At 48.8% G+C, this 21,647-nt stretch overlaps 1 protein-coding gene across 1 annotated transcript in view; it reads right to left on the reverse strand.

Moving 5' to 3' along the window:
• AFG2A (AFG2 AAA ATPase homolog A) overlaps positions 1–21,647 on the reverse strand; it is a 2,695,729-nt gene that overhangs the window by 2,376,475 nt on the left and 297,607 nt on the right. The gene's annotated exons all lie outside the window — the stretch shown is intronic.

Raw genomic sequence — 21,647 nt, forward strand, 5'->3', positions numbered from 1 at the left:
ATACACCTGTATTTTAAAAATAAATGGTATATATGGAACAAGTTACTTACCTGTAACTGTTGTTCTCCAGCATGGGTCTGGCATGGATTCACATGCTCATGAATATTCCCCGTCGTCAGGCTGGGAATCCTCGGTAAAGAAAAAACCAGTATCAGTTTTGTTTCTGATCTGTCTTTCGTAGTAGTAACCAATCACTGGTCTCTGCGTCATACTGACCACAGCCAATGACTGCCCTCTACCTAAGCACCGCCTCTGGCAGCCATCTTCAGATTTGGAAGCACGTGAAGTGGCAGTATGACCAAGTGAAGAGCCGCAGAGGGGTAGGCGGGAGGGTTCGCATGTGAATCCATGCCAGACCCATGCTGGAGAACAACAGTTACAGGTAAGTAACTTGTTCCTTCTCCAGCATGGGGTCTGGCATGGATTCACATGCTCATGAATAAAGAATACATAGCAGTACACACATGCACAACCACGGGAGGTGGCAAAGGCTCAACATTAAGCATCTTACCTCCTCACCAGGCTCACCTCAGGCGAACAGGTCGCGCAGCACTGCTTGGCCGACCCTGGACTCCTCCCTGGAATCCCGATCGACGCAGTAGAATTTCGTGAAGGTGTGCGGCGACCTCCACGTAGCAGCCCTACATATGTCCAGCAGGGACACACCAGAAAGGAACGCCGTGGTAGCTGCGATCGCTCTGGTGGAATGGGCTCTCGGACGGCCAAGCAGCGGTCGGTTTGCCAACCGATGACAGTACATGATACAGCCCGAGAGCCATCTGGAAATGGAAGCCTTCGAGAGAGCCTTCCCCTGATTGACAGGCCCAAAGTTCACAAAGAGTTGTGATGTCTTCCAAAAACACTTTGTGCGGTCCACGTAGAACTTCAGCGCTCTAGCCACATCCAGCGAGTGCAAAGTCCTCTCAGCCGGCGACGAAGGCGACGGGAAGAACACAGGCAACACCAAGGGTTCGTTGAGATGGAAGTCCGACGGTACCTTGGGCATGAAGGAGGGGTGCGTCCTGAGCACTACCCTCGTGTCGTGAAAAGTCAAGTACGGGGCCTTGCAGGAAAGGGCCTGGATCTCTCCCACCCGTCGTGCGGAGGTGATGGCCACAAGAAACGCTGTTTTCCACGACAGAAACTTCAACGGGGCCGAGTGCAGAGGCTCGAACGGAGGTCCCATGAGCTTGGTCAGCACCACGTTGAGCTCCCACGCCGGGGCCGGAGCCTTCACCGGCCGGAACGATCTGAACAGTCCCTTCATGAACTCTTTCACCAGACGATGAGACCACAAGGACGTCCGCCCTGTGGTTCTGGTGTATCGGGAGATCGCAGCAAGATGAATCTTGATGGACGCGTGTGCCAGTCCAGCTTTGGCCAGCGTCAGCAGGTACGGCAGTACCTGGGGAGCCGTAATCCGTAGAGGGTTAATCTTCTGGGCGTGGCACCAGACAGAGAACCTCTTCCATTTGTGTCCGTAGCATTTAAGAGTCGAGGACGCCCTGGCCTTTGCAAGAACCTCTCTGCAGTCGGCCGGTATGTCGTATCCTCCAAACTCTAGCGCTGCAGGAGCCAGGCCTGCAAGTTCAGCGATTTCGGGTCGTGGTGGAGGATGGCGCCTCCTTCCCTGGAGAGTAGATCTGCGTCCACCGGCAGCTTGATTGGCGGGGACGCTGACAAGTCCAGAAGGTCCGGGAACCATATCTGCCTCGGCCACGCAGGTGCGACGAGGATCATCCTGCACCGTGACCTCTTGAGCTGGTTGACGAGCCGGACTAGCAGTGGCAAAGGAGGGAACGCGTAGAGGAACAGGCCCTCCCAGGGGAACGAGAAAGCATCGCCCATGCTCCTCGCCTGGGGAAACCTGCTGGCGAACCTCCGGCACTTGGAGTTCGTCGCCGTCGCGAACAGGTCGATCTGGGGTGTGCCCCAGCGTCGGAAGAGGCGATCCACTAGATCCTGCCGTAGTTCCCACTCGTGGCACGAGCGCAGCTCCCTGCTGAGTGAGTCGGCGATCGTGTTTTTTATCCCTGCCAGATGAAACGGCACCAGAAACATCCTTTGGGCGACGGCCCAATGCCACAGGTCCTGCGCCTCCTTGGACAGTGCTGGGGACCTGGTTCCGCCCTGTTTCCTGATGTAAAACATGGTGGTGGTGTTGTCGGTGAAGATCCTCACCACCTTGCCCTTGAGGGACGGAAGGAAGGTCCTGAGGGCCCAGAACACTGCACGGAGCTCCAGGACGTGGATATGGAGGGACTTCTCTGTCGGGAGCCAAAGGCTTCTCGCGTGCAGATTTTCGGTGTGCGCTCCCCACCCTTCCAGATGCGCGCGGGTGCACCACCACCGGACCGCTCGGCAGAAACTCTCGTCGAGTGTGATCCTCTCCTCGAAGCCGCCCGTCGTTTGGATCCAGCGCGCGTCCAGGAACTCCTGCAACGGGCGCATCCGGAGCCTGCACATGGGAATGAGGTAGATGCAAGAAGACATCATTCCGAGGAGGGACTTGATGGACCTCACCTTGGCCGCGTCGGAAGCCAACATCCGCTGTACCTTGCCCAGGATGGACCTGGTCCTTTCCTCTGACGGGGAAGCCAGAAGGGACACTGTGTCGAGCTTCGCTCCCAGAAACAGTGCGTTTTGCGCGGGTACCAGGTGGGACTTGGCGTAGTTCACGGAGAATCCCAGGTCCGTGAGAAGTTGGACGGTCCTTGCCGTGTGCCCCACGGCGAGCTCCCTCGTCTTGGCTCGGATGAGCCAGTCGTCCAGGTAGGGGTAGACGTGGATCCCCTCGCGGCGCAGCTGCGCCGCCACCGGTGCAAGGCACTTGGTGAATACCCTGGGTGCCGACCGTAGTCCGAAGGGGAGGGCTTTGAACTGGTAGTGACGCCCTTGGACCACAAACCTGAGGAATTTTCGGTGCCCCTTTAGGATGGGAATATGGAAGTAGGCATCCTCCAAATCCAACGACGACGGGAAGTCTCCTTCCTCCAGCTGACCCAGGACGTGCTGGAGGGTGACCATCCAGAACTTCTGCGCCTTGATGAATTTGTTCAGACGTCGCAGGTCTAGGATGGGGCGCCATCCTCCCGTCTTCTTCTTCACGAGGAAGTATCTCGAGTAAACTCCGGAGCCCCGAAGCCTCTTTGGGACGAGTTCGATGGCGCCCTTCCTGAGCATCGCCCTTACCTCCAGGAGAAGCTGAGGGACGTGAAGCTCTTTCCTGGCCACGGGGGGGACGCGCGGGCACCTTCTTTGAAACTCGAGCGCGTGGCCCCGGGCTAAGGCGTCCAGCACCCAACGGTCGTTGGAGATGGACTCCCACACGCTGACGAAGCTCGCCAGCCGGCCTCCCACCGGGGTGCATCGGTGGGGGCCCGACCCCACGGTCGGTTCAATCCTGTTTCGACGAGGCTTTGCCGCCTTGACCTCCTTGGCGACGACGGCGGGGTCCGCCAGACTTGCCTCGTCCTCTGTAGGCCTCCTGAGACGACGAGCGGGCTGCTTCACGGTAGGTGGAGAAACCGCCGCCGGAACCTTTGGAGGCGCCCTTGCCTCCGCTGCTCCGAAAGGGCGTCCGTCGTTGCTGCAGAACCCCAAGGGCCCGGGCCGTCTCAGTGTCCGCTTTAATGGCCTGAAGGGAATCGTCCACTGTTTTCCCAAACAGGTTGTTCCCATCGAACGGCATGTCCAGGACTCTGGTCTGTACGTCTTGACGGAAGTCCGTAGCCTTGAGCCATCCACGCCGCCTAAGGCACACGCCGTTGCCCAACTGGCGAAACCCAGTGTCGGCGATGTCCGTCGCAATAGTAATGGCGTGGTCCGACGCCACCTCACCTTCCTGTAGGATCTCCAGAGCATCCGCCCTCTTGTCGTCCGGTAGGAAGTCCAGCAGGGGAGCCAGTTTGTACCATAGCTCCCTGTCGTAGCGGGCCACGATAGCCAAGGCGTTGGCCGCTTTAATCGTCGTCGCTGCAGACGAGATGACCCTGCGTCCCATAGTGTCCAATTTCTTTCCCTCGCCGTCCGGTGGGGAAGTCGATGTGGAGGCCGCACCCCCCCCCGCTTTCTTCCTGGCCGCCGCGGAGACGACGGAGTCCGGGGTAGGCTGCGCCCGGAGGCACAGGGGGGCCGCGTCCGGGACCCGGTACTTCTTCTCGTACCGGTCTCTTCTAGCTGGCGTAGTGGAAGGGTTCTTGAGGAGGGCGAGGCCCTCATCCCAAATGTCGTCCAGTAGAGGCACCGCGAGGACCGTCTTCCTCTTGGCCTCGCGCCGTTGATAAAGGAATCCTTCCTTTTTCTTCTCCTCAGGGCAGAGTTGGAAAAGCTCGGATGCCCTGGCGATCATGGAGTGGAACGAACCAATCTCGTCGGGCGGAGAAGCCCTGGTGAGAGGTGACGACGGTAGATCCTCGTCGTATACCTCGTCGTCCGTACCCGTCGCTGCCGTGTCAGTCCCCGTATCATCCCCTCGGGTGGACGGGGAGGAGGGCTGGACGGTGCGCGACGGCTGAAAAGGAGGTGGAGGGTGAATCCTTCTTTTCTTGGGCGGGGGAACACCAGAAGGTCCCGGTTCAGGATCCCCCGACGGGAGAGGTTCCTCCGTCGGCAACGGTAGTCTCGTCCTTATCTCTGAGCATAAGGACTGTATAGCCAACAAAATGGCCGCCGAGTTGTCTTGCGGCGCTGGCAGAGGGGAATCCGACCGGCGATCAGGGGCCCCGTCGGCACCCTCGACGATGTCGTCACCTGCGTCGGGATCCATCCCGACGGGCCGGTCTTCTTCCCCGCCAAGGCCGTGGCTTAAGACCTCGATCAGCTCTTCCTCCGAGGTTTAAGCCGAATCTACGACGACGCCCTGCCCCCCCTTTTTCTTCCCCGCCGGGGATTTCACGGGGGTCCTATCGATGGGCACAAAAGAGGACTCCCTCCGAGGTGGCAGGGAGACTCTGAGCCCCGAGGTCGCCACCACTGGTGTAGCCTCCACAGGCTGAGCCAGGGTCGCCGCGACAGTATCGATGGAGGGCTTGGCCGGATGGATTAAGGCCTTCACCACCTTAGGTGCGCTCACCGCCTTATCCTTGAGGGGGGGGACACTGCCTCGCTCCCCCTCCGATGGGGCCTTCAAGCTCGACCGGGGCCTCTCCAGGAGCTTTGCCGGGTGCTCGCCCTTCCTCTTACCTGACCCAGAGCGTTGGCTCGTGGCAGAAGGTGCCGGGGAGGGTGCGCCCTGCCTGGCGCCCGTAGAGCCCGACCGTTCGGCGCTCCCGGTGCCAGCGGACTCGCGGTGCTTGTCCTTGTGTTGGACCCCCGTCGCCGGGGCGTCCTCAAAGGTCTTAGAAGACCGCTCGGATTTCTTCCTCTTCTTCTCGCCCGACGGGCTCTTCCCTTCCAGCCAGTTGGCGAGACGTTGATGGCGGTCCTTCATGGTCCGCTCCGACATATTGCCGCAAAACGCACAGTCCTTCTCCACGTGCGTCTTGTCCTCATGTAAGCAGTAGAGACAAAAGGAGTGTTCGTCCTCCTTAAAGACGTTCTGCAGCTGGCATCCAGGGCAGACCCTGAACAGCTTTCCGGGCGTCGAGCTTCCCTTCTCCTGGGCCATGTCCGGGCCTGAGAAGCTTCTGGAGTCCTCCAAAAGCGTAGCTCGACGAAATCTTCACCCTTGAGGGGCGCAGATGAATCCGACACAGGTCCCCGTTGATCGGATGGAGAGTCGGTGGAGCTTGAGGCTCTTTTGACCGAAAAAACGAAGTTTTTGAGCAAAAAACGTGAAAAAATAGCACTAACGCTCGAGAGCAATAGCACGAGGATCCCAACACATGAACGTGCGGTAATAATCTGAAGATGGCTGCCAGAGGCGGTGCTTAGGTAGAGGGCAGTCATTGGCTGTGGTCAGTATGACGCAGAGACCAGTGATTGGTTACTACTACGAAAGACAGATCAGAAACGAAACTGATACTGGTTTTTTCTTTACCGAGGATTCCCAGCCTGACGACGGGGAATATTCATGAGCATGTGAATCCATGCCAGACCCCATGCTGGAGAAAGTGCAGCGTGGCGTATAGACAGGTTGATTTCAGGGGAGTGGATGGTAACGCGATTTTAAATCTGTTTTTTTGTTTGTAGAGTTTGTATGGGCGTATCCATTTGTTGACAGAGTGGAGTAGATGAACAATGGGGCAGAGAATTATTACTTTGCACGACGCTCTGGTAGCCCCATAGTAAAGAGTTACTCTGCTCATATGCCAGATATTTATATAATAGGCCCATGTACTCCAGATTTTCACAGCATCTGACATTTTGCCTTCATATGGCCAGTTACTCTAAACATGTCCAGGATTGCCAACATATGCCCAGTTAACCCCACAATGTACCACATACTGTCATCAATAGCCAGGCAGTACCATAACATTCTGTATCAGGAAGCACTGTTTTGTTCAGCATTGCTATCGTGTACCAAGGCATTCACAAAGACAAAACAAAGAAAGAATATACATCAGGAAAAATAAAACCATGTTGGAAAGATTGAAAAGATTCGGTCCAAGGGACCTTACAGCAAAGCAGATACCGAGAGCAGAATGAGGTCCCAAAGTAAGTGCTGTCTGCCATTTGGCAAAGGCCAGATTGACAGGTAAACAAAGCTTGAAGACGGGAAAGGGTGGTAATAAGGCGGCACGTGTCCAGTGTCTTAAAATGGCCATATGTGGGAACGGTACTCGCCAAAGGGCCAACGCCAGACAGCTAAAATGCAGGACAGCCATCAGAGCATCCATGAAAGCTGGTCAGAGAAGTTGCTGATGAAACAAGACTCTGGAATACACAATGGATAGCAGCAGTAACCCACAGCCAGAAAGGGCCACAAGAGGATCCGGGAAGGAGTGGCATGGCAGTGGCCTAGCTAACGCCCCATCTCCTGAAGACCTACAATCTCAATTGCCTTTGGCTGCTGGCAAAGGTTTATGCGACGCTCAAAAAATGTTGGGCCCCTATGAGTAGCTCCACCTCGACCACACAGTCGTTCTGGCTCCGATGACTCGCAACCTGACCTGCACGCTCAAAGCACTCTTGCTGCTCCTGCTGTTGCCAGCGCATGGCACTCCCACATTGCTTCTGCCACATTCACACAGATCTAATCTGCCAATCATACTCCACACTATGCTTTTCTCCCTCGGATTCATCTCTTAAAGAAACCAACACGGGTGTTGGAGTGACTCCAGCTTGACAAAAGCATCCAACTCTGCTAAAGAATCCAAAAATGGATGCTTGACAAAAAGCATGAAGAGAGAACCAGACAGCAGCCAGATAGATGAATAGCAAATGAACCAACCCCTGCCCGCATGTATAATAGGACCAATACATTAAGAGGTACATTTTCATTTCCATCAACACGCCATAGGATAGACTATTTTGTAAAAATGTCACCTTCCCTTTACGAGGCCTGCGAAACAAAATTGGCCACGAATTCTATTCACATTAGACCTTGATCCTGAAGCGGACCACTCATTTGACCTTCCGATAAAGACTGAACTGAGCACCTCAAACAAAACAAGCGGTGGCAGTGCCAACAGCTTGGGCTTTTGTGTAGGCCTGGGCTAGGCATTTGCCAGTAACTGTCACTATCGTATTAATTGGTCATTAATGGTAGCAGCTGCAGAATGGGGTGAGCACCTGGACATATAATAGCAGTGACTGGCAATTAGGGGTGTCACGGTATTTGTTTTATGACGGTACGATAACCTTCTTGCCAAATGACGGTATAGCAGGTGGAGTTAACTAATCTTAACAAATATTTTCTAAAAGGTCATAAATTGACAGATGTATCATCACAAACAAAACCAGGCACCCAGGGGCAGAATTGGGCTTTTCAACATACTTTCCACTGAAATGCCTTGCTTCCACCAAACACAAACGTGGAGAGGAGGGGGTGGGGTGGAGACCTGCTGCAACTGGCAAAGCAAACTGAATAGCTTTTCTTAAGTGGTCATTTAGGCTTTTTGCTCCCCCACTGGCTACTGGTGAAGATGAACATGTTGCCATCTTGATAACCTGCATGCCACAGATCAATGGAGGCTGATGGTAGTGTGTTCTTGTGTGTGGTCTTTCTTTCTTTTCCCTCCCTCCCTCTCTCCCTCTCTCCCTCTCTCTCTCTCCCCCCCCCCCCAAAAGGTGTTCAGTAATGACTGACATGTTACCCTTTGGTATGGCAGCAGGGAATACCCACAGAGATGAGTGAATTTTGCATTGTGACTTATTATGTGTAAATTCAATGATAGAACCAGGGAAATCCCCCATTGCCATATGTTTAGAGAACATTATCCATTATAAATATATAAACCCCAAAGCCGCCACCCCAAAGTAAACCCTTTTCCTTCTTGGCACTGTATCTATTCTTCCTATTGCTAACATATTGATTTTGTGTAAGGCACGTGTGGTTTATGGAATGGCATTAAAAACTGCTCCAACTGAAACTACTTGGCAGACGGCACATCCAACAGTGCAAAACCAAGACTGCGCAGCAATTGCTTACTGCAGCCTTTCCAAATCAGATTGAAAAGCACACTTAACGGTATGAACGGTATAACGGTATAAACAATGTAACGGTTATTATTGTTCAATTAAGTGGTTCACGGTATCTTTAACGGTATACCGTTATACCGTTACATCCCTACTGGCAATTATGAATACTTGCACACAAGTCAACATTGTTGGCTTTACCAGCGCTTGCTTTTAACAGGACTTCAAAGCAAGAACACACAAGATGCTAACAATCAAGTGGGTGAAGGCCCACTTGGTTAAGATAAGGCAAGATAAGTTATTACACCATTAGCATATTTACAGCTTTAAACAAGCCATTAACTCACACTAGACTGCTTTTAAATAACACTGGCAGGCACTTAGAGACAGCGGTTGATGTAAATGCTTGATAAAGCTAGTTCGGAGAGAAACCCAGAGGGATGTGTTGTGGCTTTGCAGGGGCATGAAATAGATGGGAATGCCCATAGGGATTAGTACGGTCACGGGCAGACAATGGGTGAGTAAGTAACCAAACAACACCCACAAGCTGTGTGCCCCACCTCATATCTCTTCTCTCTTAGCTGTACTCATTTGCAATAGTTACAATTTATAGGTGTGCTTTAGCGCTACCTAATAGCGAAAACTAAAAATAATGAGCTCCCTTTCAAGTCTCCATCTCCCTGAAAAAGGGCGCAGGGACAGTTGGTTCCACACAAAGCTCATTTGTCAGAATCCAGAAGTGATATGCATGAGCAGAATTGTTATGTTATATGGCATTTGTATAGCACCTAATGCTATTGGTATGGTCTCAAAGCACGGTGGGTGAATGCCCTTGGAGGACCCAAGTGCAAGGTATGAGAATTGAGAAGAGGATTTAGAATGCCTGTATGCATTTTAGCCAGTACCAAGGAAGGTAGGGACGGCTAAGTCCCTGCCAGCGACCCATGGAGGTATGACTAGTGGAAAAGTGCTGTGATAGGTTCCCGGGAGAGTATGCAAGTCAAGGAGACTGAGTATGTGTCCAGCTGGACCACATTTATTTTTCATGGGACTCTAGAATGAGGAATTGTAGTGGCTTTGGTAAAGTGCATTATGAGGTCGAGGAGTGAATTATTGCATGCGTATGCGGGTGGGGGCCGTGCCCCAGGAGGGATACAAGTATTGTCCATTGAGATGGAGTGCCATACGTGTCAGACAGTCATAGCTGATAACTAGTTGCGATGGAGGGTATGCCGATCGTATCATATGGATCGACTGGAAGCCTTTCTGTGCGTGTTAGGTACCGTCTCTAGGTACAGTTGCGTTATCTACTCAAGTGACTCATCAATGCCCCCACCTACCTGACTGGGGGTGAGGATCCCCCTATTCTGGTCGATTTCGTGACTGGGATGACAAGGAGGATAGCTGTGCCTGATCCCCGGTTTCTGGTGGGCTTGCAGGTTCCACAGAGGGGAGCATGCAGGGGTGTCAAGGGTGTCCTGGGGCTGTCGGGAGAATAGAGGGTCTACGATCGAGAGAGTGAAGAAAAAGGCTGCATGGTCGGTCCAGTCTAGTGGCCGCGGTGGGAGCGTGGTGATCAGTTCAGGAGAGCTGAAGATTACGTCTAGGATGTGAGCCTGCTGAGTGTGTGGGGCCTGATACTAGTTGTGTCAGATTAACTGATTTCAATGCAAATACCGTAGATTTAACCGAATGTAATTTTACCTAAGGAGAAGTGACCAAATGTATTTGACCGAAAATGGTAGGTAATGTGGAATGTGTAGTGCATAATAGGTGGGGTGTTGGGTAAGGGTAAATGTTAGGGTAGGGAGAGGTGAGGAGATGGCGTGGGGTCTCCGCCTGCATTATAAATAAAAAATAAAAGTTTAAAAAGCAAATCTACCCCATCCTAGCAATATTGGCTGCTGGTTGTGCTATGCACAACAAGAAGAGTGTAGCCTTGAAGTAATGCCTTGTGTCCAATGGGCCAGAATTCTTGGGAGAACCAAGTTTCTGTGATGAAGAGGATGTCCGGGGCTTCAAAGGAAATTAAGTTGTAAATGTAGTAGATGTTTTTTTGCAAAGGATCTGGCGTTAATCAGGATGCATGCTAGTCATTGCTACGAGACATGGGTGTGAGGGAGCAGGAGGGTGTCATGACCGATGGTGAGAGGTTTCTAGGGAAGGGCCAATGAGGGGGGTGAGAGAGGGTGAGAGAGAGAGAGAGAGAACGATATATATATATATATACATATATATATATATATATATATATTCAATGAAAAAACTTTGTTTAAAGGGACGTTATGGTTAAGTTGCGCTACTAAAAACCTATCAAATTCAGTAAAAAAACGTTGTTAAAGGGACGTTATGGTTCAAAGTTAAACCAAAAACCCCTGAAATTTCGCAGTTATGGTAAGATAAGCAACCATAACTCGTGCCACCGTGCACTGCTAACACTAACACCCAGGACATCAAAGATGACATCACAAATGTCATTGATGACATCACTGATGATATCACATGGCTGCCTCTCCCTTGGTTTCCTTTACTGACATATCTAATCCACATAGTTTTCTTCAGTAACAGTCAGGAAGTAAACATTGAAAAGGTACTATATTTGTAGATTTAGGGTCAAGTCATATCATATGAAACATACATATAGTGGAAGACACAGGCTTGAAAGAGAGCAATCCTTTCTGTGCATGAAGATAATCAGAGTTATCAGCACTTTCTCATAGTTTTATTTTTATTACTATACCTTCCCTGTATATGCTCACATTTGTATACATTGTACTCACACTCCTTTCCTTAGGGTTCACTGACATCATTTGATACACATACATACAGTAAGTAGCAGCTTTGAAACAGAGAAATCATTTCTCTGCATAAAGATAATCAGTTAGGTTATGAACTCTTTCTGCTACTACTTCTGCTTTTTTGCTTACTTCTCTGTCCCTGTATATACTCATATTTGTATTTGTTGTTGTCTCTGTGTTTTGTGTGTAATAATGTAATTATGTATTAAGTGGGTTTTATTAGCTACTTATTACATGTTTCACAGTACGCAAAACTCTAATAAGAAAGCAGTTATCGTTTCATTATAACCATAACGTCCCTTTAACAAAGTTTTTTTACTGAATTTCATATGTTTTTAGTAGCACAACTTAACCATAATATCCCTGACTTTATGTACATGTAACATAGAACATACTGAACCCCTAGCTAGTGATTTCGATGTCCGCGGACTACCGCCATGTCCGCGGACATATCGAAAATCTGAGCGTGGTGAATGTAAATTTAAATAGTGTGTCCCATTTCCCCTTTGAGGTTGCCTCTAAAAAGAGCCTTTTTTGGGGTTTTTTTTGGAGATGCTTGACAGACACCTGTTATTTTGTATTTTTTTTTCTTACTTTACTCCTAAAATCTTCACATATCCTTCTCCAAAGCAACCCTTACATTCCAAAACATAATGGCATTTCCCATAAAACATAAGGAAATGCCATCTTCTTTAAAATAAACAGCATTACTGGAATCAATATTCTCATTATTACAGAAGAACATACCAGCTCTAAGCATGAAGGCACACATGCCTCGGTTGATTACACACCTAGCATTGTTTTGCTGAGGACAAAACACTGAACTATTGTCCCATATTGACGTAGGTACTAATCCAGAAAAAATTACTTTGGCATTTGGAAGGATGTTCATTACTGCTTGAACCAAGTGTTCCAAATTTGCCAACAAAGTAGGGGCACTGACATAGCTCAAATGGAAAGCACCATAGTGCAAAACTACCACATGGGGACTGTTCATCCTGCCCATATCTTCACAAACTTGTACAATTCCCTGTACATTGCAATCAGGCACAGTGCTCCACACCACCTCCACTCTTTTAACATCAAAATTCTTTGCAACATGCCTGCATTGAGCATACGGTTTAAACCATGCACAAACATATCTCCAAGCACCAACACCCTGACTTTCTCCACTTCTGCCATCTTCACTACACACAGTCTCTTTGAACACAAATCCACAACCTCAACATCTGATTGGCTGATCCCTACAGTCTTCTTTCCATGCTGGATTTGCTGGAAAACTCTGGATGTAGCACGCCCTGTCCACAGACTGCGTAACTCTTAGACAGCCCTTCTACCATTTCCACTTCACTCTCTGTGCCATTCCCTCATTGGATACAGCTATGCAGGCACACAGTACGGAGAACGTCCTCAGAACACCCCCATTTTGTTTATTTTCGAACATTTGAGGACACCGCGAGTGTTCTTAGAACACATTCAACTTGCCAGCGAACAATACGGACAACGTCCTCAGAACACCCCCATTTTCTTTATGTACGAACATTTCAGGACACCACAAGTGTTCTTAGAACACTTTCAGCTTGACAACGAACAATACAGACAACGTCTTCAGGAGACCCCCAGCGAACATTCCAGGACTCCACACGTCTTCTTAGAACACTTTCAACTTGACACTGAATCCATTCTGTTTATTTATGAACATTTCAGAACAGCCGTGTTGTCCGCAGAAAAATCGAACACAACAAAAGCGTCTAGCACATAAAAAAGACAGAACATTGAACCTATCTCATACTCCCCCACCCTCCCCAAACACTCTTACACACCAACACACTCCACTAAATACAATTTTTAATTCAAGTTTCACCGCGCTGTCCGCGGTCGTCGGCGAATACAAGATGGCAGGCGCCACAAAAAATCTGACGCGCTCCACGCCCCATGCCGTCCAATCAGCGAACACGTCGAATGTTCGCGGACATCGCGCAAGCCGCTCGGCTATTCAGGGCACTGTCCGCGGAGCGAACAGAGATATCACTAATTTTTTTGCCTTACATTTTGGTCATTTAAAAAACAAAAAAACTACTGGACGGATTTACACCAAATTTGCAAAAGCCCCCGCTCCTGCTGCAAATTTGGTGTAAATCCGTCCAGCGGTTTGGGCTGTAGGCGTGTGCAAAGTTTTTTCCCAGTATGTATGTCTATGGGAAAAAACAAAAGTTTTGGGACCCCCCCTATAACTTTGCCCCCCCTGGACCAAACCTCTCCAAACTTTGCAAAAAAAATCAGAGTGGGCCATATACTTTTTTTGCAAAGTTTGGTGAGGATTCGTTGAGAGGGAGCGAAGTTATAAGCCACCCAAAAAATGCTCTTCCTATGGAAACACCAACTTAACCATAACTACATGGACGCTACTGCGTCCATGAGATATATATATATATATATATATATATATATATATTAGGGTCCTCTGGGTACTGGCAGGTGTTGTGCTTAATGGAATTGGGAGTGTGTTTGTGAGGGGTGGAGAGCCTGGCATTGGCAGTGTGTGTGTGTGTGTGTGTGTGTGTGTGTGTGTGTGTGTGTGTGTGTGTGTGTGTGTGTGTGTGTGTGTGTGTGTGTGTGTGGGGGAGGGGAGGTGGAGAGGCTGTTCTGTGGTGTGAAAAGGAATGTGGATACTGAGGTGTGGAGGGGGGTGGGAGGCTGTGCAGGACTGCGGCACAGGGTTCGTGCTTGTTACCTTTTGCGAGGGGGAGGTCAAGAGACAGCCTTCTAAGGTCAGTGTCTGGGTCAGGAGACTGACTTCTAGAGGCGCAAGGGGAGTGGTCTGGTGTGAGTGCAAGGTGTGTTGTATGGTTGGTTGAAGAGCGGTTTCATTGGGTTGGGTGGTTTGAGGAAGGCCATAAGGGTGTATATGTGAGGTGAAGTCAAGGTTCTGGAAGGGTTATATGGTGAGGTGTGCAGTAAAGAATGCGTCCAGGCAGTGCAGCAGCTGTTTTTTTGGTGATTCTGGGGCACGGGGTGTGTGTGCGAGTGTTGGAGGGGCAGCAGAGTGGGGGGTTGTGGCTGGGATTGCACAGACAGAGTTTATGGATGCAAAGAGCGGGTCACATCGGTGTGCATGAGAGGAGGGATTGTGAGGGGCTGGAGGTAGGGAAGTACAGAGGAGGAGGGGTCTGGCTATGATATGATATGGCATTTATAACGCGCCTATACACAAGTGTTTCAAGGCACAGAGGTGTTTGAGGGTAGGGAAAAGTGCAGGTGGCCTGGGAACGTTCAGTGGGAGGCTTGAGCGGATGAGGGATGGAGGGTGAGCCTGCGAAGACCAGGAGGGAGGGTTGTGTTCTCTTGGGGTGCCATATTGAGGAGGGAGAGGAGGCATATGGAGGCAGGGTCTAGATGACGGTGTGGAGGAGTTTCTGGTGCACAAGAGTGCACCTCTAAGTTTGGAGCGGCTGGGCATCACAGGGGACCTGCAGCCTCGGCCCTAGGAAAGGGAGGTAGCAAGCTGAGGACAGCAGCTATCAAGTGAACGGTCCACCCTAGCGGGATGGGAGTGCAGGCTGATCTCTTATAGAAAGTACTGTGTGGGCAGAAGCTCAGTGAGGTGGGATAGGGTGGAAGTGTGGGTTGATAGACCAGCGCCTAAGTCCTACCGAAACACAATGCAATTCTACATCACTATCCATATGGAAAAAGATGCATAGTCGTGGCACAACTGGCAACTAGATTCAAAATGCAATCCTATAACACTATTTCTATGGAAAATGATGCAGCGGAGTGGTTCAAAACAGTCTTCACTGTCAAAAGTCTCAGAGAGCAAGAATGCATCATCTGAGAACGGGTTGCTATCAGAAACATCAGGACTGCGTTCCAGCCCAAGAACAGAACTGAAGGGGGAAGGTCGAAATCTACCTCCGATTCCCTTTACCCCAGACACATGAACCGGAAGAAGAACCGGAAGAACCACGATCACGCTCAAAATTCTGCACCAGTTCCCAGTGCCCCCATGAGTGACAAATATGTTGAAAGGTACCCACTCCGGCGACCCTACTACCCAAAAGCAGTACAAACCTTGCCCAAAGTAAATGAAGAGCCTCTGGATGCTACTAAGGATACTTCAAGTGACAGCCTCAACTGAAGCGCCAAGAAGACATGCTTAATGTCGTTCATGACATAACAGCATTAGACATGAAGCACATGTGCCATCCACACTGCGGGACACGATCACACACACAAATGCACAAACTCATGCGTCAGTTCTATGAGTTAGAGGACAGATTCATGTACATAGTGCCATTATTTTATTTTGCCATTAGCTTGACTGCAGCAGCGCAGAAACTGCAAGCAGCAAGAGATCCTGTGTAAAGCTTGCAGATGCTTACATGCAAATAACCCCATGGAACTGCAGGAGCACTTGAAAGACCTGACAGCACCATAACTAACTAATCTATGGATACTATACAATAGCACAATGTAGAAGCCATGCTCTGGTTTTAGGAAAATGAGGGCAGGCCACAGCTGTCTCAGTAAAGGCTGAGCTGAATTCAGTGCAAACTAGGGAACAACTGTGTGAGTCAGGCACCGTCAGGGCCACCTTGTTGCAAATGGCATTCCAGTCCCTGTATTGCAGTAACATCAGCACAGAGAATACAAACAATTCTCCTTAACTTCAGACTAATTCAGAGCTGCAGAGCTCAGAAACACAGTCGCTGAACATGTGGTTCAGCAAAGCTGATAGTGAGCCAAACTAGCAGCTGGGAAAGGACAGTCTCACGAGCCAGACAATGGCTTGCAACAACGTTTCTACAGAAGCCGAATGCTGCATGGTGAGAAAGAGCACTCACACAGGAATTGGTGGTGCACACACGTTACAATGCAGACACACAGTTCTTTTTACTTTGAAAAGGTACACTTCGAGCTGAGAACCGACTTGGGTCCCAGACCTGGGGGCGCCAGCTCTAGCCAATCACAGTTTAGGACCCTAGTTGTGGGTAGCGATGGCCAAGAACCAATCATTAGACCCTCCCACTGCAACAATGTGAAAGTAACATTTTACAGGGATGAGCCAGGCCAGCCCTCTGACATGGGAGAACCAATAATCCAGTAGCTATAGGGACCTCCATAGGTGGACTACCACTCAACGCCCAATCACAGGATGTGATAGGTTTCCTAGAGAAGGGCCCAGACTGTGTTATCAGTGTGATGCAACTGTGTTACAAAACTCTCCTGCGAGTCAGAATTCTCTAAGATGTGCCTGGATTTTCTCTCTGTACTGATCCCTGTGGGTTTTGGATGAAATAAACCACAGTTTGAACTTGCTATCTGTCTGGACCTGCGTTCCTTTTGGGAAAGGGAAGGAGTTAGGCCTTCAAGGAGTTCTGGGTTCGCAAACTCCTAGTAGCCCTCCTGCCCACCAGGGAGTTTGATCTTAACAGAACAACAAATGCTTTATGAGGGAAAGTAATAACCACATTTTCAGAAAATGAAAGGCAGTTGGAATAACGAAAAAGGAACCTCGTTTAGGCATTCACTTAAAAATATAAATAGCTAAAAAAATAGCTTAGCCTTGCCAATATTGGCTAATGGTAGCAGAAAATCTTAAACAGTCTTCTGGCATAACGACCGGATCAACGCCTCTTCTAAAAAACTAATAGGAGACAGTCCATCTGCCAGTACAGCTGGCCTCATCTGTAAGCAATCATAACCCTTGTACTTCAACCTCTCAAAGTTCAGATGGAAGATTGTGTGCTAAGCTTGTGAAACAATGTCTCACCATAGAAGCAAACTCCAGAGCAGAACAATAGCTAGATCGAGAATGTCTGAGTCCAAAGTCGTCCTCACACACAATGAAGCCAATACAACCATTATCGTCACATACTGCTGAATTTGAAGCAAGACCAGATGGATTTACAGAAAATAAGATATATCCTCATCAAGTTGTGTCTGCTGATAGCTACCCTGGTGCACCTAAACCTGCCTTGGAAATCCACCTTGACCAGACTGCTCTTGAAAATGTATTCTGCAGCACCCACAACAAAATACAAAAAGGATGTCTGCATATCAGCAGGCACACATAATAAAGCTTCCTTTGTGACATTCCACACGATACGAGTAAACTGAGTGCATGCAACATTCTTTGTCTGTAAAGCAAAACACCCCAAGGCCAACACTGATCTGCCAAAGGAATCCAAATTCTTGCTGTCTGGGTGTAAGGAAGGCATGGTATCAACAGTAAGACAGACACAAATGACCACAGTTTATTGAACTTCAAAAAGGGTTTGAAAGACGCCCATCTAATCCTTAATCTAAAGATTGGAGCAAGCTGCAACCATCAAATAATAACGCAGCCCTAGTGGTGTCTTGTCAAAACAAAAGGGCCTATACTAAAAAACCTATTGCCAATCCTTACCTCTAAATACAAAGAGTGTGGGATACAAGGTTATGTAAAAGAAAGAAGTGTCCAAGAAATTATATGCCAGGACATTCAGGCCGTTGGCCTCCGTTCCCCCACGTTTTCAGCACAGGACAAGGTGGCACACTCAAGCTTAGCACAGTCTCTGACTTCTCTAGCATGAGGATGCAGTTTAAACATGAGCATCAGGGCCTTCTATGCCCAAGTCACTTTGCCTTCCAAAGTCTCTTCTTGCAGAGGGCCTGATGCGACTAACAAACAATGCGTTCTTTTCCTCTCAGGATTTCACACATACTCAATTCCTCAAGTCATTCACCATTCACCTCGGATCCCACTCAGCCGGGCTCAGATTAGTTTTAACACTAAGTTCAGGACGAATAGGGTGATGGCTTCACCCCTGGGTCCCCCTCTTCTGGGCTGACCCTTCTTAATTGTAATCCACAATACGAATAGGGTGATGGCTTCACCCCTTGGTCCCCCTCTTCTGGGCTGACCCTTGCTCAATTGTTTCTTTGCATCTCTTATTCTTTTCTCTTTAAACTTTGGGTGATAGCTTAACTCCTTGGATCTCCCTCGCTCGGACCTCTCTCGACTGCCAGCCCTTGGGTGACGGCTTCACCCCTGGATCTCCCTCGTTCTGGCTCAGACCACCCTCTACTGCCAGTTTTGAATTTAGCTTCACCCCGGATGTCCCTCGTCCGGGCTCAGACCCTTCTCTGCCTTTTATCTTCTCGGGTGAAGGCTTCACCTCTGGATCTCCCTCGGTCAGGCTCGTACCCCTCTTGACTTTAACAGCAATCAGTTCCCTTGGCTTCTCAATGTTCACTTTTGGTATGGGATTCACCTCCCTTTCTTTCACAGTGCTTGTAGGTCAAAGTCTTTCGATTGTACAGGGAATTTGCTTGACCCTCTGTATGACCACTTTGACCTATTTCACGGGCCTTCCTATGGCCTTCTGGTACTTGTCGTTTTTTCTCATATGGGGTTTGACCAGAGTCTAGATTTAGCACCCACGTGATGCCGCTTTGCCTCTTCAGCTGGTCTCCCCTTCACACTTTTAACAGTTCAATTATAGTTCATCTCAACCCTCTGTTTCAAAAAGTTGCCACTTGGCGATTCCTGCTCAACACAGACAGGTGCTTATCAAGTCTCTTCCCTCCACGTCAGCCTCTCACTTCGTGCTGTCGTTCTCCTTCTTTTGAACTGCTGTGTGGTAGCTGTCTCGTCGTGCTGTCTGCTCTACTCGCCTCGCTTGTACTGCACTCCCCTGCTCCATCTTTTATCCTTATGGGGAAAAGGAAGGGCCGTCAGGTGTGTGCGATTTAAGTCAATTGCCTGACTTACCTGGACCTTCTGTCGGTACATGTCAGGTACATGGTTCTACTACCTGGCTGTAAACCAGTGTTCATGTCAGAAAAAGTAGGAGTTAGAATATCAGAAAAAGCGGTTGGTAGAGTTTTCAAACATCCTACAGAGTCAGAAGCAAAAGAAATTATGTATGGAATATTTGGGGCTGGGGTGTTCTCGGAAGCGTAGGCTTTGGAGGGTTTGTCAAATGGATGAAAATGACTGGGATGGGAAGCAGAAGAGAGGGGATTGTGGGAACAGTAGTTTTCTGTCATGTTGGTTTGGTTATTCAGAAAATAACCATCAGAGGGACATGATTGGTAGGGTTTGTGGGGCAAACGGGAATAGCTGGGGTTGTGTGGGAACTGTAGTATTTTACCTGTGTAGGTTGGGAGTGCGGAAGATAGTAGTCAAAGGGACGGGAAGAAGAATGACTGGGAGTATTTAAGTGGAGATCAGTGAAAAAATGATTCTGGGAGTTTTGCTTTTTGGGTGTAACCAGGTCTATGACCTTAAATGATTGACTTCGTATGGAGGGGTTGTTGGATCTGGGCCTGAGAGATCTAACGGGAGGAAGGGAGGCAGATGTAATACAGCCCATGAAAGCTTTAGATATCTTGCCCTTCTCTCCTTCTCTGGCACAATACCGCGTCTCACCTGGGACATTCCCACGAGCATACACCAGGGTTACCCTATCCAGGTGATCCTCTCCCACTGGTCCACCCCCAGGAACTGAATCCAACAGCAATGGCCATGTCCTGGCCACCTGAATAAGGGCTTCTCAAGGTCTTACGGGGAGAATACCCTGAGGTTTCTCCCACCGGGGACTAGCGGGTGAGACACCTTCAGGTTTCTCACAACAGAGTGACAAAAGCATTAAGCTGCTTCTTAGAACTCAATGCCTGAACCACTAGACTTCATCAGGGCTAGAATTTGTTCCAAGAAATATTGGATTCTGAGTCTCAGGCCTATGTTTCTTGACCACCATCTTACTGGCAGTAGGTGGTAGAAAAGACGATTTACCACCAAGGAAGCACTGGTTCAATCAAAAACCCACTCAAGGGGTTAATGAAGTTAGTGTTGAATCCGACGCTAGGTAGTCAGTGAGGACAAGGGATGTGTTTTCAGCCATAAGTGAGGACAGCCCCAGGGTGTCAACTGCCCTAATTAATACCCAATTTAAAGTATAAAAACCCATATCCCAGGATGCAAACATTTACCCCACAAAGACAATCTCAGTGTAAGTATCTAGCACATGGACTACTTGAAGGCCCATTAAAAGATCACAGGATCAAGGTCTTTCTCCTCCAAGTTGCTCAGCACATATTCACCATCTCTGGGAGAGGAAACTCGGAATCCTCAAAATATACTCTCGAAGATATTTGCCAGCTGGAGGCAGAGATGCAACGCAGTGCAACGGAGCAATAGATTGTAAGGGCCACAAATTAATTTTCTTTTTTATCAGAGAACGATGGTGATGATTAGCTAGACCATAACTGCAACATGGATAAAGAGAAAGCCAACCAAACTGATGGCAACCAGTTTGCAACTGCTGGGGTCCCCAGCAGAAACTGAGGGCATGACTCAAGTAACTTCTTAGCAAACTGGAGGCAAGAGCTTCTCCACTTGGAGAAGTACGACCCCCCACCCCCAAAGAGAATGAAAAGTCACTGGATGAAGAGGTGTAGTTGGAGGCTCAGTGGTAAAAAATGGGGCAATGACAAAGAGAATACTGAAACCATCAAGAACAAATGGGGGCTTAGATTGAGTAAAATTTCACCTACTTTTCCTTGAATGTGTGAATGGCCACATCTGCAATGAAAACAAATACGGAAGGTCAAGTTGGGTTTCACTTAACTCAGGGCAAGAGTGGGCATCCTCTTCCCAGCCATACCTACGGGGACAAACATGCAACAATACATATTATGGGATATACAACAAGCATAGGAGGTACATGCCTCGCTATTGAGAAAGGAAAAGAAAAAAGTTGAGGCTCAAACCAAGACCTCCTGATGTCAACATATTTCTAAGAGACCATCAGACCTCTACACCACTGAATCAGTATACAACGATCACAGAAGGCATTTCAGACAACCTATTTGAAAAGTATGATGCTCAGCAAGAGTGCCAGAGACAGCTTCCTACAACATCAAAAAATGATTCGCTGCTGTGGAGGATCAGGATCAACAGTGTCAACCACTATCAAATGGCTTACGAGTGGAGACATTTTTGAAGCCTGGATCATCAACAAAAGAGGGACAATGAGGTAAATATTGATCATTTTATGTGACATTTGTGAGGTAACATTCCCTGTAGCACATTCTGTATCTGTTTAAATCTCACATTTCTCTAGACTATATCGTGCAAACATGTGCTCGATTAGCCTCGGACAATTCTTTGTCTAGATCTAATACTGGGTCAATACCATTATAAAACTCCAAATGGTAAAGAGATAGCTCTTTTTCCTTCTTCCAGATTCACCAATAAGGAGAAGAAAGAGGATACCTCTGGTTACCCTCTAGATCCTCTGAAACATCACCTACCAATTTTAAATAATCTTGCATATCTAA

The sequence above is a fragment of the Ambystoma mexicanum genome, chromosome 6q (assembly GCF_040938575.1).
Source record: "Ambystoma mexicanum isolate Mex_15411 chromosome 6q, UKY_AmexF1_1, whole genome shotgun sequence".
NCBI lineage: Eukaryota > Metazoa > Chordata > Amphibia > Caudata > Ambystomatidae > Ambystoma > Ambystoma mexicanum.